Source organism: Spinacia oleracea, chromosome 3 (genome assembly GCF_020520425.1).
Source record: "Spinacia oleracea cultivar Varoflay chromosome 3, BTI_SOV_V1, whole genome shotgun sequence".
In the NCBI taxonomy this organism is placed as follows: domain Eukaryota; kingdom Viridiplantae; phylum Streptophyta; class Magnoliopsida; order Caryophyllales; family Amaranthaceae; genus Spinacia; species Spinacia oleracea.
Genome location: NC_079489.1, coordinates 81,310,350 through 81,325,693, shown reverse-complemented (window position 1 = coordinate 81,325,693; position 15,344 = coordinate 81,310,350). Strand labels below are relative to the sequence as shown.

Here is a 15,344-nt window from a genome sequence, read left to right as displayed (position 1 = left end):
TGGGCTCTAAGAAAAGTCTGATTACTTAGTTGCCAAGTAACTTTGGGATTAAGTATTCTTAGTCCTACTAGAATTGGTTTGATTAAGAGTTTAATTAATATTACAATTCTAATTGGATAAGAATTTCAATCCTAGTAGGGTTGGTAATTCTTTTCCCAATAAGACTCAAATTCCTTATTTCCTACACTATAAATATGAGGCTAGGCCCTCATAATTTTTTACATTGAAAATCATATTCTTTACTTACATTGTGTACAACGGAGAACATAATATAGCCTAACCCGAATACATAAAACCTTAAGTAAAATCCTAGTTGGTTAAACCTAAGGCGGATCCGAACGTGCTGTGAACTTTCTACGGAGGGGCAACGTTTGGGGCTATAAAGACTTGTTCTTGTTCGGTTCGGGAGCAGCTAGGGAAGGCACGCATCACATTTTATGTAACCTAAATTATGCTAATTGACTATGTGGCAATTAATTTGGATTCTTGCTTTATGGTTTTTCCGCATGAATTATATTATTGTATTATGCATAACCTAACAGTGGTATCACGAGCCTCTAATTAATTCCATAATCAATTATACTTAACATGGATTAAATTTTATAAATTTGCAATGAATTAAAGGGGTGATTGATTCCGTTGATGTAATTGATTGTAAATTCGTGCGATTTTTTGATTATATGTTCGCAGGATTTTTCGGCAGTTTTTTATGTTTTTATAGTGAATTTCGCATGTAAACGACGTTTTAAAATTTTGACAAAAATCAAAGATTTGATGCCGAACCCAGAATTCCCAAATTCGAAGCCTAACTATGACTTTTCGGAGGTTTTAGTTTTTCGAATGCAAAATTTGTAATTTTATGGTGTTAAATTAAATATTTGCGAATCTTGTATGTAAATCTTGAATCTATGATTGACCTACTGTATATGTTTAACCATTTTAAGGTCTAATTTTGTTAATTATACAACCTAATTTGTAATTATAATTAATTTGTTGAATTTCAAATAATTTAGAATTTGTTTTTTATTTTCATAATTTATTGATAATTTAATTAGGATCCTATGATTAAAAAAACACCATAAAATTTGTTAAAATTGAAATATTTTAAACTTTAATGACCTAGATTTGAATCCCTAAGAAAAATGTAATCGGAAATTAATTTGAATAATAAATTTTCGATATTTTCGCCTAAATTTAGTGAAATTAATATGAATTGTTGATTTGTCATTAAATTTAAATATAAAAGTATTTATTTTTATAAATCGTTCAAAAACTTGCACGCACGAAGCAATGGAAGTTAAGTGTTACTCTTAAGGGGTGTTGCATAGTGCGGGCGTGCGACGACGAGCAAGGGAGCTCGTCGCTCATGCGGTACAAGGCAGCGAGCAATGCACGAGCCACGCGCGGGATAGCCCCTGTGCAGTGTGTGCTGTGTGAGTGATCGACCAAGGCGAATGGGCAACGCTGTCAGCCCGCGTTGTGCCCAGCAGCGATGGCGGCGAGGCATCGATGGATGCCCTCGTGCCATGCACGCAAAGCAAGCAAGCATGCAGCAGCAAGCCAGCGAAGGCGTCGAGCCAATGGGCGCTGGCGAGGGCTTGGCTGTGCGATGGCCTCAGCCATGCGTGCAGTCAGCTCTTGCGTCGCTGCAAGCCTCGGCGAGGCATGGGCCTTGCGCCCATGTGCCTTGCCTTGGCCGATTAACTTGTTTCGTTTTGTTTTTAATTTTCGATTGAAAACGATTTTAATTAAATTTAATTTTTCTCGGAATTTAATTTTGACTAATTTAATTATTATAATTTGTTTTATACTAATTATTTTAATAAAATTAAAACCTTGGTAAAATTTAATTAATTAATTTTAATCAACTGAAAATAAAATAAAGGGATTTAAAATTATTTTATGTGAGCTTTAAATTTTAATTAACTTTGTAAGTTTCCGGTTGGACTAGGAAATACAATTTTTTGTTCAAAATTTGTAAACCATGTAAATTTTTCGTTTTAGTGGGAGCTTTTAGTCATTAAACTCTTGATTAGGTCTTTATTCCTTTAAGGTCAAAACAACTCGATTAGACCTAATAAGGTTGAATAATTTGTAGATTGTTAGAACCTTTGATTAGTTGCTGCAAATGTTTATGTGATGCATGATTTTTTCTACTAACTTGCTATATGGGCCATTCATTGATAAATGAATGGATGAATGGTATATTATAAATGTACTGTTTCGCAGGTTATGGAAAGTGACTAGTATGGCCCAAATAGGATAGTAAATATGGTCTGCGTACCATTAATTTGAATGTAAAATTGGTCTTATGCACCAAAGTTTTTATTTAAATATGGTATGCGTACCATCAAATAGTTGTAATTAGTTTTAATTATAGCATATCCTATTTGAAGAAAATGCGCCTCCCATGATGAATTTCAAGACGGAGTTTCCAATCCATTTTCAAGACGGAGTTTGAAGTTGAAGCTTCAAGATGAAGTCGGGCCATACTAGATCACATTTAAATATCTTATGCATGTTTTAAGTAATTTATTGCTTTAAATATGTCTTAATAATGCATGAGATTGTTTCTTGATTATGTTGCATAATTAAGGATTTTAGTTCACTTAAAATCTAACCAACATAGTAAGAGCACTAAGTTCCAAACTTTAAAAATTGAGTTAAAAGGTGCCATTCCAAAATAACGCTTACTTGGATAACCTTTACATCAATCTAGTAATAGTTTTCCGCCATAGCGAGGTGTTACTAATTATTGATTCTAAAGGGGTAAGGTACACAATTAGTTGTGAGTACAAGTTGATTTTGGTTGAACTCAACGATATAAGTAAGGAGTCCTTTTATGTCGTGGAAAATGGGATAGGTTTTCCTAATAAGTTCTTAGACGTACCTATCAACCAAGAGTATTTTCTAGACTATTAGCAAAGGATTTGTTTACCTAAAATATTTTAGAATTGAGTCAAAATACATAATGTTCTTAATTCTTCAATGACTTAAGGATCTTGGATTCATTTTATTCACACCTGTCGGAACAATAAATTCGAATAAAATGCCAATGACTTGTTTAAATTGCATGATTGCTTTAATTTTCAAGTTATTACTAATGATAAATGTTTAGAATTTGCATGCTTCAATGTATGTTTTTCATTATTGTTTATAATTAAATATCTTCCACTGCAGTAAATCCTTTTAGAAAGGTAACAGTAAATTTCCTCGATTGAATCCAAGAACGATTCACGAAAATGAGAGAAAGTGAGCAATTTAAAATGTACGTTTCTTTTAGCGACTTTTATGGTTGTTTTCGAGTATGAATGTCGAATGGAAAACCGATTGGTGCTTGTGAATTCAAAATACAATTTAGTTTTGAGGTCTTAAAGCATTGAGTTTAAACGCTCAACTTTACCAATGGTTAACAACCTAATATCTTTGTCCATTTAATTCTCGAATGAGTCTAGTCCCTAGACATTCGAATAGATCGATGCTTAGAGAACTTTAAAAGCTTATTGTAAGATCATCTAGTTGAAGCAAAATATTAAACATAAATTAAATTGTAATAACTTTGTTGGAGTGACATTGGACATGTCTAACAAAGTATAAAAGTCAACACTAGATAAGTCAATTATTAAGACTATAAGAAAGGGTAAAAGAAATAGGAAAACAAGGAACAAGTGAAAGGAATTTACAATTCCGTTTCTACATAAAAGTTAATGCTTAAAGAGAAGTGACCTAGCAATCAAACTTCCTTGGTATCATATACCGCTTGAGGTTCTTACTTCGGTAATGACTCAAATGATGGAAGCTAGGATACACTAATGACCTACAAGTGGAAAATGAAGCATGGCATTTCTACATTAGTTGTAGGATTATCTAGTTTGTTTTAAGTCCTTTCAAGGCTGGAAATTAAACGCTATTTTGTTCCATATAGCAATTAACAGCACCTAATTGATAGCGCTTATGAAAAAATGTTGTCATTAATATCAATAACTCCTAATTAATACCGCTTATGAAAAAAATGTTGTCATTATCTCTATTATATAAAGGAACAGCTGAGGGCATAAGAGTAAAACCACTTTTCGTGTCCCCCTGTGAATTGACGAAATTACCCCCCTAATTAAACTCCCCAGCCTTTCACTCTCACATAATCACACATAGTTCGGCGTCCCCGACTCCCCCCTTCCTGCTCCCTCCCATTTTCTCTCTCCTTCCTCTTCATCTCTTCGATCTTCTTCCTCTAATCCTCTTCCACCAAACCCATCCTCCATTCCAAACCCTAAATAATTCGTGTCTCTTTCACCGCACACGCAGACTCTCTCTCTTCCGCCTCTCGCCTTCGCCATCGCCATCACCATCACCATCAGCGTCTGATCTTCTGGAGATGCGGGTGAGATTTCAACAATTTGTTCTATTTTTTATTTATTTTTTCCAATTGATTCTGGAGATTTTGTTGATTTGATGTTTTTTTCATTCTCAGTTCTTTCGATTTCAATTAATGAGAATTGGCAACTGCACTCCGTCGCTGTCTCCGCCCTGAGCAGTTCCGCTCTTTTCCTGCCTTTAAACCGGTACTATTTCTCTCTATATTACATGAACTAGGGTTTTGGTTTGTTTGTTTCGTTGATGTATAATAATTTCTTGATCTATTTATAGTCATGAATGATCAATTGTTTCTTTATTTTACTATCTTCAAGTTTGATTTTGATTTTGGTTTTAGATGACAATCATTTTCAATACTGGTAAATCGAGTTCCAAATCACGCTCTTTTTCTCTCTTAGGTAAATCACTCAATTTCTTTCATTTCTTAAATCTTTCGATTTCAAATATGTAAGATTTTGGGGTTTCTATTTTTTTTTTTTTTTTTTTAATTTCGCAGATTTTATGATTTAAATTTCTTTCAAAATCAAGGATTCATTGAAAATTTACCAGTATTTTCTGCAATTTTAAGTTAGATTTTTTTTATCTGTTTTTATTTTCTTTTGGGATTCTGCAATTTTGTTTTTTTGTGTGCTAATTTTAGTTTTTTTGTGTGTGCTAATTTCCTGATTTTGGAATTCACTAATTGATGTTTAATTGTGCATTTGGGGTTCGTGGAAAATTGTGATTAATTTTAACCATTAGCTCATTTTTAGAATGTATGTAATGTTTTAACTTGGTATTCGTTTCATTTCGCTGCCCCCTTCAATTCGTCTCATTTCGCTGCCCCCTTATATATGCATCCGAATCTTCTTCGTCTTATTTCTCTGCCCCCTTCAATTCGCTGGAATTCGGCTGCACCAACTGAAACTGTTGTTGATGAATCACATTTTATCATCAAACCCTCAATCTCTATTATATCAGGTAATTAAGGTTTTTGAATTGGGGATTTTTAAAATTAATAAATTGATTGAATGTTGAAATTTGAGAATGTCATTATAAATAAATTGACATAAATGTCATTATAAATAAACCCCTGATATTGGCATTAGATACATCAAAACGACCATAACAGATTCGCATCTTTATCCCTGTTAGCTGCCACTTCCACCCTACTGTATGCAACTGCTATGCATATTAACTAAGTGGGCTGCATAGAAGTCTCAGTTTTCGTTCACGCCTCTCTTTGTTAAGTAACTGCCTTTCTAGACCTTTATAATGACAATTTTGTTGTTCAAATTGGTAGGAAGTGGTACAAATGTTCGAGAATGGAACAAAATGAGTTCCAAAGAACTTGGATACATCAATGATTCCTGAGCCTACCAAGGTGGCCCTTGAGAAGCTGAAGAAAAATGGTACTGTATTTTGTGATAATTTTGCATGTTCTGTGTTATGCTGCTTACATATCAGAAAATTGGTATTTTAACAATTGTGATGTTCCTTGGATTTGCTTGGTTGTATTTTAACAATATATCTTCTCTCTCTCCTGTCTTATTGATTAAGGGCTTAAGTCGTATTGATTGTTCGCTTAAGTCTTATATCCTAGAAATTTAAGATAGTCATGCATGTTAGTTCGTCACTAATTAGTCATTTTATTCATGTCTCATGATTATCTTTTCTAATTAGTCATGTCTTTACTATGCAGAAATTTAAGATAGTCCAGAAAAGTACATTTTGAGATAGTCTAGAAATTTAAGATAATCATGAGAAAAGATAATCCAGAAATTTAAGATAGTCATGCATGTACTTTACTATGCAGCTGTAACAAGTTGTATTCCTATTATTCGATATCTGAACTCAAAAAGCAGAAAATCATGCACACATGTATTAGACACCCAGGAACATAAGAAATTTGCTTCCAAATAAGACCACAATGAATAACCTGTAAGACTGAAGTTGATCTCTTTGAAAACATTGCCAACACTTTGATCTTCTACAGACGTTATGCCTGACATTGATGCTGGACTGGGATGGTCTATTGGCTTCCGAAATTTTTCATGATGCAGGATTTGCAGGTGAAACAAAATTTGAATCATTGATCTTTCTAAGTGAGCCACTAAAAAAGAATAGCTACATAAACTTGGAATATAATGTTGACTTACATTCCTGTCACTGAAGCTTGACATAAGTGTGGGTCCATTCATTATATATTTTGTTGAATCAAATTAATTGCTCTCTGTAGAAATCCATCGACTCGAGCTTTCTGCTAAACAACATCCTTCGGAAAGAGAGGCTATGCTTGAGACTGATCTTCTCTCGCAAATTAAACCTTTCTTTCCTTTGGTCTTTGCAATCAATTGGAAAATTTTCAAATGCCTCATGCTTCCTTTTAATGTACGTGAGTCCCAGGTGATCAAACAAATCCGTCCTCTAGAAGAAGCTTCCCAAATGACATTCCTGATAATAGAGTTGACAAAGATCGAACCAAATTCCTAGGAGATGGTTGGCTGTAGAGAACATTGTTGATGTATTGTATGATGGTCAGTTAGCAGTGTCTCTTCACATTCAAAATGACTTTGGATATCAGCTGGTAAGATATCAGCTCATTCTTTTAAATCTTTTGCACTATTTTCCCCTTTATATCTTGAAATTCTTAGAAGCAGGGTTTGGGATTGATAACTGCTGACTTGATTGAATAACCTTCAGAGAGAGTTAAAATACTATTCTTTGGGTATGCATTTTAATATGTAGTTTTTTGGGTTAATAGATGTGAGTTGGTGGGTTTTTTGTTGAAAGAGTGTTTAATTTGTAAGTGTTTTATTTTAATTGTTGCTGGAGTTCGTGTTTCATCTACTGAGTTCATATAGTTTGAAGAGAAATCGTTGTTGCAATACGGTTATACGGAGTATATAAATTTCTTTATCTATGGCAAGACGACACGTGTAAAATTTATAACACGGGTTCATAATTTAGATTAATACGAAGTATATGTTTTTGTTTCATTTTGTTGGATTTGACCCAAGTTGGATCTGTATTTAATTTTTGACACCAAGGAAAATCGGTGATTGCTTATCTATATTGTTTTATTTTTTTCTTTCCTTTCTTTTTACAGTGTCGTTTGCCTTCAAAATTAAGGAATTGATGCGTAAGAAAGTTTATATGTAATGGAGATAAAACTAATGTAAAATGTTTATTATTTTGTATTATTATGTAAATTCTTACATACATATTTTTGATTGATGCAACCGTTGTGATTAGTTAAATATGAACTTAGATTGCAAAATTGTCCTATAGTATGACCTTAATATTTTTAAATATGAACTTTACGAATATTTTCTTGCCTAATATTTGTTGTGATTAGTTGTAATAATAAAATACTAGTCTTATATGCACGCGATGCGTGCGGGAGTATATATATATATAAGTTTTATATATAACCAGCTGTTGCAATATTTTTGGTCTTTACTTTGTAACTTCTCATCCTAGCAACCAAACTTATAACATATAGCTAGTTTAATGCAGAGTCATAGCAGAAATTATAACCTTTTTTTAAAGAGAAAAGGAGAACTTCATTCATTCAATCATAGGCCCTCGAAGCCTCAAGGGACATCAGTCCAACAAAGTACAATGGAGTTTTTTAGAAAATAAACAAAGTAAAAGCATGAAAAGGAAATGAGCAGTTGACATAGTAAGATGTTTGAAACCATTGAGATCGAACTGGTTCACATTGAACCTGATGATCGATTTCTAGCTCGAAGGCTAGAGCAGTAATGTTATGGGAAAGTTCATTGGCTTCACTTCTTGTGACTTAGAATTTTACTTCCCAATTTCTTCCCAGTAGCTCGATAATATCTTGGGCAATCAGACCAAGTTCGTGATTAGCCATAATATCAGTTTAGTCCAGCGTGGTGTAAAAGCAGGTGGTTTGCTCATGTATAACACCAAAACATTTCCTTCATAAACACAGCCTGCAAACTATAACGGTAAGAAACCATTGTTTCAGAAGAAATATAAAAGACAGTCTTGACAGTCTGTTGAAAGACCATGCATAGAATATCAAGATACTGTCAAGAGTTAATATCAATATCAAGAGTAATATCAAGACTTTCAGAAGAAATATTAGACTAATATTCTGTTGTATTGATTCATGTTGCATGAATATTAGTATTTGGCTTTGCTGTTGAATATTAGTCTTTTACAAAGACAACAGAATTTTAAACGCAACCTGGATTCAAAAAAAAAAGAAAATATTAAACGCAAAGACGTCAGAATTTTCCTTTTGAATCCTGTTTCTCATGTTGCATGAAATCCTAATTTATCTACACTCTTTATCAATATAAAGGAAATTCTTCCATCAAAAGGATTGCCAATAAACCAAGACTGGTTATCAGACTGATTGTCCAATGGAAGGAGTTACCTCAGCAATACAGACGTCTCTAAGAATAGCTGCAATGGCACACACTGCATAAGAATTGCAGTGGAATAAGCAGATAAAAATATAAAGCAGATAAACAGTTGCAATAGACCAAAATAGTGGAGTAGAGAAAGAAAGATAGACCTGTTTTAAAACCAGTTTATGCCACTTCAAGTGCATGTTTCAGTTCATCAATCTCAAATGACTTCTTTATGCTACAGAAAATATATAAAAAGCTATTAGTCTAATTGACAAAACACAGAAATGTAAGAAACAAACCTCGTAACTAAAAACAGACTGCTCATCGTCATCAAAATTAACATTATCATCATGTCGAAAATTTCCAAAATTGGTGATTAATTAACAAACTAAAATAATTCAAAGAAATACTCTGTAATTATTAATTTCATATTAATTAAAATGAACAAACCCAGAAAAATTAAAGCAATGCCCAAAAAAGGTTAAATAGTATCAGGATCGCACCAAGGAATTTGATCGCCGGCGCCGAAGAATCAAATATACAGGTTATGCACCTGTATTAATTATAATCCGCACAAAGTTGAAATTAAATCAGCTTCAAGGATCAGTATTCAGTGTAGAAGTTCAAAATTTTTAGCAATCCCGCTAATTGCCAGAATGATCAAATAAATAAAACTGATAAAGTGAGAATATTGCAAGAACAATCCTGTCCTATAAGGCGTACATATCATTTATGTTGCCCCGTCAGAAAAATACACCCGTAATTTCATCAAGTAGGTATGACCGATAATCATCATCACCGCTGTGTTATACAAAGTACATAGCAACAACAACAGTCAATAGAAGATAGTAATCAATTACATTGAAATAAGGGAGTATGAGGACAAACACACATTGCAAAGTAATTTTAATTACTAAAGAACTTGAAGTTTCTAGTATATATGCTTGGTATAAAGTTATATGCGGAACAATATGAAAAAAGACAACCCTAAAAAAGATTTCTGTATCCATTTTTGCTGCCATTCTTGGTTCCCAATCCCTGACATCTCCCCGCTTCTCCCCTCATAAAGTCATGAAAAAGTAAAGTAAAGAGAAAACGGTATGACTCATTTTTTATCAAAAAGAGAGAATCATAATGAATCTATCGGAAAAAAGAGAGATCGTATATGTATTTGAAGATCTCTATTATATTCCTAGTACAAAAGAAAGACAAATATTAACCCTAAGGCAGTAAAATAAAAATAAAAAATAAAAAAACATTTTCAATTTGTACAGCAAAATAAAGGACTGTTTAAATGCAAAACTGGTACAGATGAATAATGATGAATCATAAGTCATTGAGATATGATCATCATTCCAACACCCTCCGATTTAAATTCCACCCAATAAAGTTTAATTTAATTAACCAGAAAAAAGAGAGGGAAATTGAAGATGAACCCTAATCTATACTGATCGAGTATAAAAGACTTAAGTCAAAAACTATAAACATATTTATTTTTCTAAACCTAATACCAAGTACGGAGTATTATTCATTATAAGAGTAAGAATTGAAGATAGAACATTATAGTAGGATCCGCTCCTCGAAATAGGTAAAATAAATCTAAACCTAATACTTCAGTAATGATAAAATTAATTGTGCTAATCAAGTAATCAAATCACGGATTCAAGGGGTTTTTTTAAAAACAAATTCAGGGGTTTTGGTCAAATTAAATCGTCAGAAATTAGGGTCAAATCAAATCAATAGAATGAAATGCAAAGATTTCTACTAAAACTCAAACGAACGCATTGTAATAAACTTGACACCAGATTATAATTACTGATCAAAAACACAACAAACATGCCCAGATTCAATTTCAACGTAAAAGGCTAAAAAGATCAACTAACAATGCAGACAGAACATTCATTTCAAGCAACACTCCATCCAGTCAGAACATCTATTTCAAACAACCCCATCCATCCATCCATCAGGACCGTCCCTGAGCCAACAACTCTAAACATAACCCTAATCAATCGTATGAGAATCATATCGAAAAGGATAATATGAATATGAATTTGCATTGGAACAATTCAAAAATCATTCAAAACCAATTCATCAATCAACTAAGAACACAATGCAATTGGCAATGGAATTAACACGAAAGATGTTCAGACTTTTCAAATTAAAATGAAAAAGAACCTGAAAAAAGAATCGTAATTCTCCCAAGGGGAGCAGCCATGTTCTTAGCAAAAAGCGCCAGCAGCGCCGCCGGCGATCAATTCTCTGACATAAATCGGCAATGAATCAACAAACGTTGAACCGTCATCCAAAATTAAACCTGCAACATTCGACGAAGATGACGAACCCATCTCAAAATCTGACCCAAACCCCACTTCAAGTCGCGTTCAAATTTCGCCAAAATTAACAAATCGAATTGGGGATTTCCCAAAATAGAGAAATTGGGGATGAACAAATATTAGGTCTCGAATTTTTTTGGTAGAAATCTTTGCATTTCATTGGTAGAATTTTTTTAATTAGATCTCGAATTTGACAGAAATTTGGTAGAAACGAACTAATTCAAACTCGTGATTCTTCAGCTAAAGAGAGAGAGGGAGAAAACGCAGAAAAAATACCTTTAACGCTGCTTTGGGACGCGATTTGGTGACGGACGACGGCGAGGAACGCAACCCTAGAAACAACGGCGAGGAAGGCACCCCTAGAACGACGGGGAGAGACCGAGAGAGAAGAGTGAGAGGGGGAGAGAGGATACAAATCACGATTGGGATGATAGGCTCAGCAACCGGCGAGAGAGTGAACGGCTGGTTTGTTTGCGAGTCAAAAGCAGGGGTGTTTTAGTCATTTCAAAGGGGGACACGAAAAGTGTTATTACCGAAACGCCCTCAGCTGTTCCTTTATAGAATAGAGATTAAGTTTTTATAAAATTTCGCACGCATCGCGTGCATATAAGACTAGTTATCAAATAGCATAACACTTAACTACTCCGTAAAAAAAAGATCAATTGGAAAAAGAAAAAAAAAAAAAAAAAAAACTCAGGTCTACCCACTTACCCACGAAATACTGCAGTTTCTTAAAAAATAAACTCCAATTCCCTAAATCCCAATTCCCATTTCCTTAAAAGATCAACTACAATTCCCTCATTCTCAATTCCCTAAATCCCAATTATACCAAATCCAAAATCTTAATCAATCCAAACATTTTTGTGCGAGCTCCCTTCAATTCGAATTTTGTCCAAGTTCCATTTAATCCAAAATTTGTTGAGGTCATTTGCGATTTGGTTTCTTCTTCGATAAACCTTTATCAACGGTTGTGATGAAATCTGTCTGGCGTACTTCTTCAAGTTGTAAATCTGCTATGAATTGTCAATTTTGATAAGTGAGTATGCATATTTTTTAAATTTTCAAGCTAATAGCTTTTTACAGGTTTATCAATTGCGATTTGCGAGGTTACATGTGTGAATTGTTGTTTTCTGGTTTCTTTCTATTGAATTTAATGTTTTTCCCCAATTTATTGATTCTGACACTTAATTAAGTTGTAAATCTGCTATGAATTATCAATTTTGATAAGTGAGTATGCATATCTTTTAAAATTTCAAGTTAATAGCTTTACATGTTTATCAATTGCGATTTGCAAGGTTACATGTGTGAATTGTTGTTTTCTGGTTTCTTTCTATTAAATTTGATGTTTTTCCCCAATTTAGTGATTCAATCAAGTTTTATTCGACAATTTTAGCTGAAGATATGAGTCGATCTACTGAACTTTTATCGATCTTTTAGGTTTTAAATGGATGGATTCCAGGAGGAATTTGAAGAATCTCAGGGATAAACAAAATATCCTCCTACTTCCTTAATGCTGGTATATTTGATTGTAATCTTGTTGAGTCGCGTTATTATTGATATTGTGAATTAGATTATGATTTTATATTCATCCTATGTTTGATTCAATATTTCATTGCTAGATAATATATTGCATTGCTGAGGATTTTGGGATGTATAATAACTAAATTTATAACCACTACTTGTTTCATGTACTTTTCTGGTGTTCTCCGCTTGAAGGTTTAGTGAAGTGTGAACTCGTATGTGCCACTTAGAGAGGTTGGGTGGTCTGGTATTGGTGTAGCTTTAATATACAACTATGTATTAACTATTGGTGTAGGTTGGGTGGTCTGATGCTTTGGAAGTTGCATCTATTGTTTAAAATTTTATCTTATGGTTGCTAATATATACTGACTATCCTGATGGTGCATCATCGTCTAACTTCTTCGAGTGATGTATGATTTTCACTAACAACTAGACTGTTAATCCAATAAATTTCAAAACACCAACGTCTTTCCAATTCACCAAATATTTTCCAAGTTCTAATTACCCAATACTTTTTCATTCTATATATGCAGAAACCTATTTGTCTACTTGTTTCTGACATATAGTCCTTAAATTTTAGATCTCTTTGCTTGTTGGTTGCTGCATATTCAGATGGGTATGCAATCAGTTGCTAGTTCTTATAGAGCTTAAAAAATCCAGAACAAAAAGTGCATGTGTATATTGAGGTAGTAACATATAAATAATGTAGTCTAGACAGATCGAACTTGCTCCTCTTTGTTCATCAATACTCACAATTACCAGTACTTGTTCTTTCTGATTACAAGTGTTGTTCGTGTATAGGTGTTGTATTATCTTTCCACCAAACTCTAGCATACATCTCTCCAAATACTTGTTCTTTCTGATTAATTACAAGTTTTAGTTCGTGTAGATAACACGTACAAACACTGCGATGCAGGTTATGGTAACTTAGGTAATAAAGAAAGAGGTACGGTTTAGCTACTCTGTTTACTATGGCGGGCGAGAAGTGTACGCTAAATCATCTACTACTCAGACTTCCACTCTATACCCTACAGTAAGTCCTGAATATATCCATTTTGTAATAACAACTGCTTTAGAATAATATTATATATGGGCCGATCTAGGATTTTAATAATAGATGAAGGATAAAGTTGTATACTCAAGTTCTATTATTCTATACTTATCTACTGTACTCTATATCATAATGTCATATTGTTATGTGTATTATTAGTTCCCTATGAGTTGCTTATAAAGAACTATCATATATATAGAATAACTAAAAGATTGCCTGCTGAATTTTTTGTGTATTATGATAAAACCTGGTTTGCTTATTAGTATATATAGATGATCCAAGTGGTACTTCAAGGGGAAATTGGTGGCAATCCACAACCATCTTTATTACTGTACTTATTAAATCTAACATTACTGGTGTTGCTTTCAAACTGAGAAATTAGTATGAGGATTTTCGTCTTCTATATATCCACCGTGGTGTCGGTTCTTCCAGACTGGATACTCGTTATCTCTTGCTTCCACTTGCTTTGGTTTTTATTGAGCTGAATGTAGGTTATGTTAACTGACTATTTTTTTTTTTTTGAACAGACAATGGAAAGTTCATACCTGTAGCTGGATGATAAATATGGGTTGGAAGTGGTGTCAAGGTAGGAAAGTTCAGGGCATATCGTGATCAGAATGCATTTTCTAAGAGTGAATCGCAGCTGAGAAGATGGCTAGGAAACAAAGATCTCAATGCACTCGTGGATTTCACTATTCTCTAAGATGATGACCAGGTTTGCAGTTAGTAGGTTATGTATTTTCTAGTTCAACATTTGGGTAATCAGAAAGAAAATACCTCAATCCCATATTTGATCTCTCGACCAATTGTTTGCAGATAGAGAGATAAATGTAGTAGGTTAATTTGTGTATTTTTTTTTTTAACTAATTATTAATTGACATTTTTTTATTTCATAGTGCTCTCGGCAAAATGACATTGATTTTGGATTATATGGCAATGGCTTCATGAAAGGAGATTCTCAACCACAAGCATACCAATATTCATGAAGATGTGTAGTTCAAATAATGGTTTAATGATCAAGATCAGATTAATGAAACCAGGACTCATTGGACGTGTTTTGTTTTTCTTTTATGCTTATGTGTAGTCATTTTTTTTCCAATTTGTGACAATGAATATTGATTGTACATGGGTATGAGATGTTTATTTGATGTAATTGAGATATGAAATGACTTTTGTTATTTATACCGAATTGTTGTTAATGGATTTAGAATATTGTATATTGTAATATTATGATAATATCTCTATTTTAATTTGCGATTGTTGGTATATTAATTGTTAAACAAAAAATTAAATCAATAAATAGTCTCGTATAAAATCGGTATGTTGTTGCTTCTTATATAACAAAATAAATCAGTAATTTGGCGTTCTCTCCCTTCCTTTGAGAATCTACAGCGCTTAGATATTGAATGCTGTAAAATGAGGCAACATTAATAGCGCTTATTATAAGCGTTATAATTCTTTTAACAGCGCCTATAATTAACAGCGCTTAATAAGCGCTGTTATTCATTGAAAAAAGCGCTATTAAAAGGTTATTATGGTGTAGTGATAATCATCATACCTAAATTTCTGATTTAAAACACAGAAAGACTCTCATTCAAGAAAAAAAAAACAATGTTTGTTTGAATGAAATGGTCATTTACGGGTTGAGTCAATATGCTTGATTAAAACAAACAACTCTTTAACAATAAAGAAATT

At 33.1% G+C, this 15,344-nt stretch overlaps 1 long non-coding RNA gene across 2 annotated transcripts; it reads left to right on the top strand.

Moving 5' to 3' along the window:
• The first annotated feature begins 11,764 nt into the window (after nucleotides 1–11,764).
• Nucleotides 11,765–14,901, top strand: LOC110797210 (uncharacterized). 2 transcript variants are annotated; one of them, XR_002535778.2, is made up of 5 exons: nucleotides 11,765–12,113; nucleotides 12,515–12,593; nucleotides 13,515–13,631; nucleotides 14,177–14,364; nucleotides 14,546–14,901. It is a non-coding gene; the product is annotated as an uncharacterized lncRNA (long non-coding RNA). The 2 variants fall into 2 exon arrangements; XR_002535779.2 differs by lacking the exon at nucleotides 12,515–12,593 and having other exon boundaries at nucleotides 11,771–12,113.
• The last annotated feature ends 443 nt before the right edge of the window (nucleotides 14,902–15,344 follow it).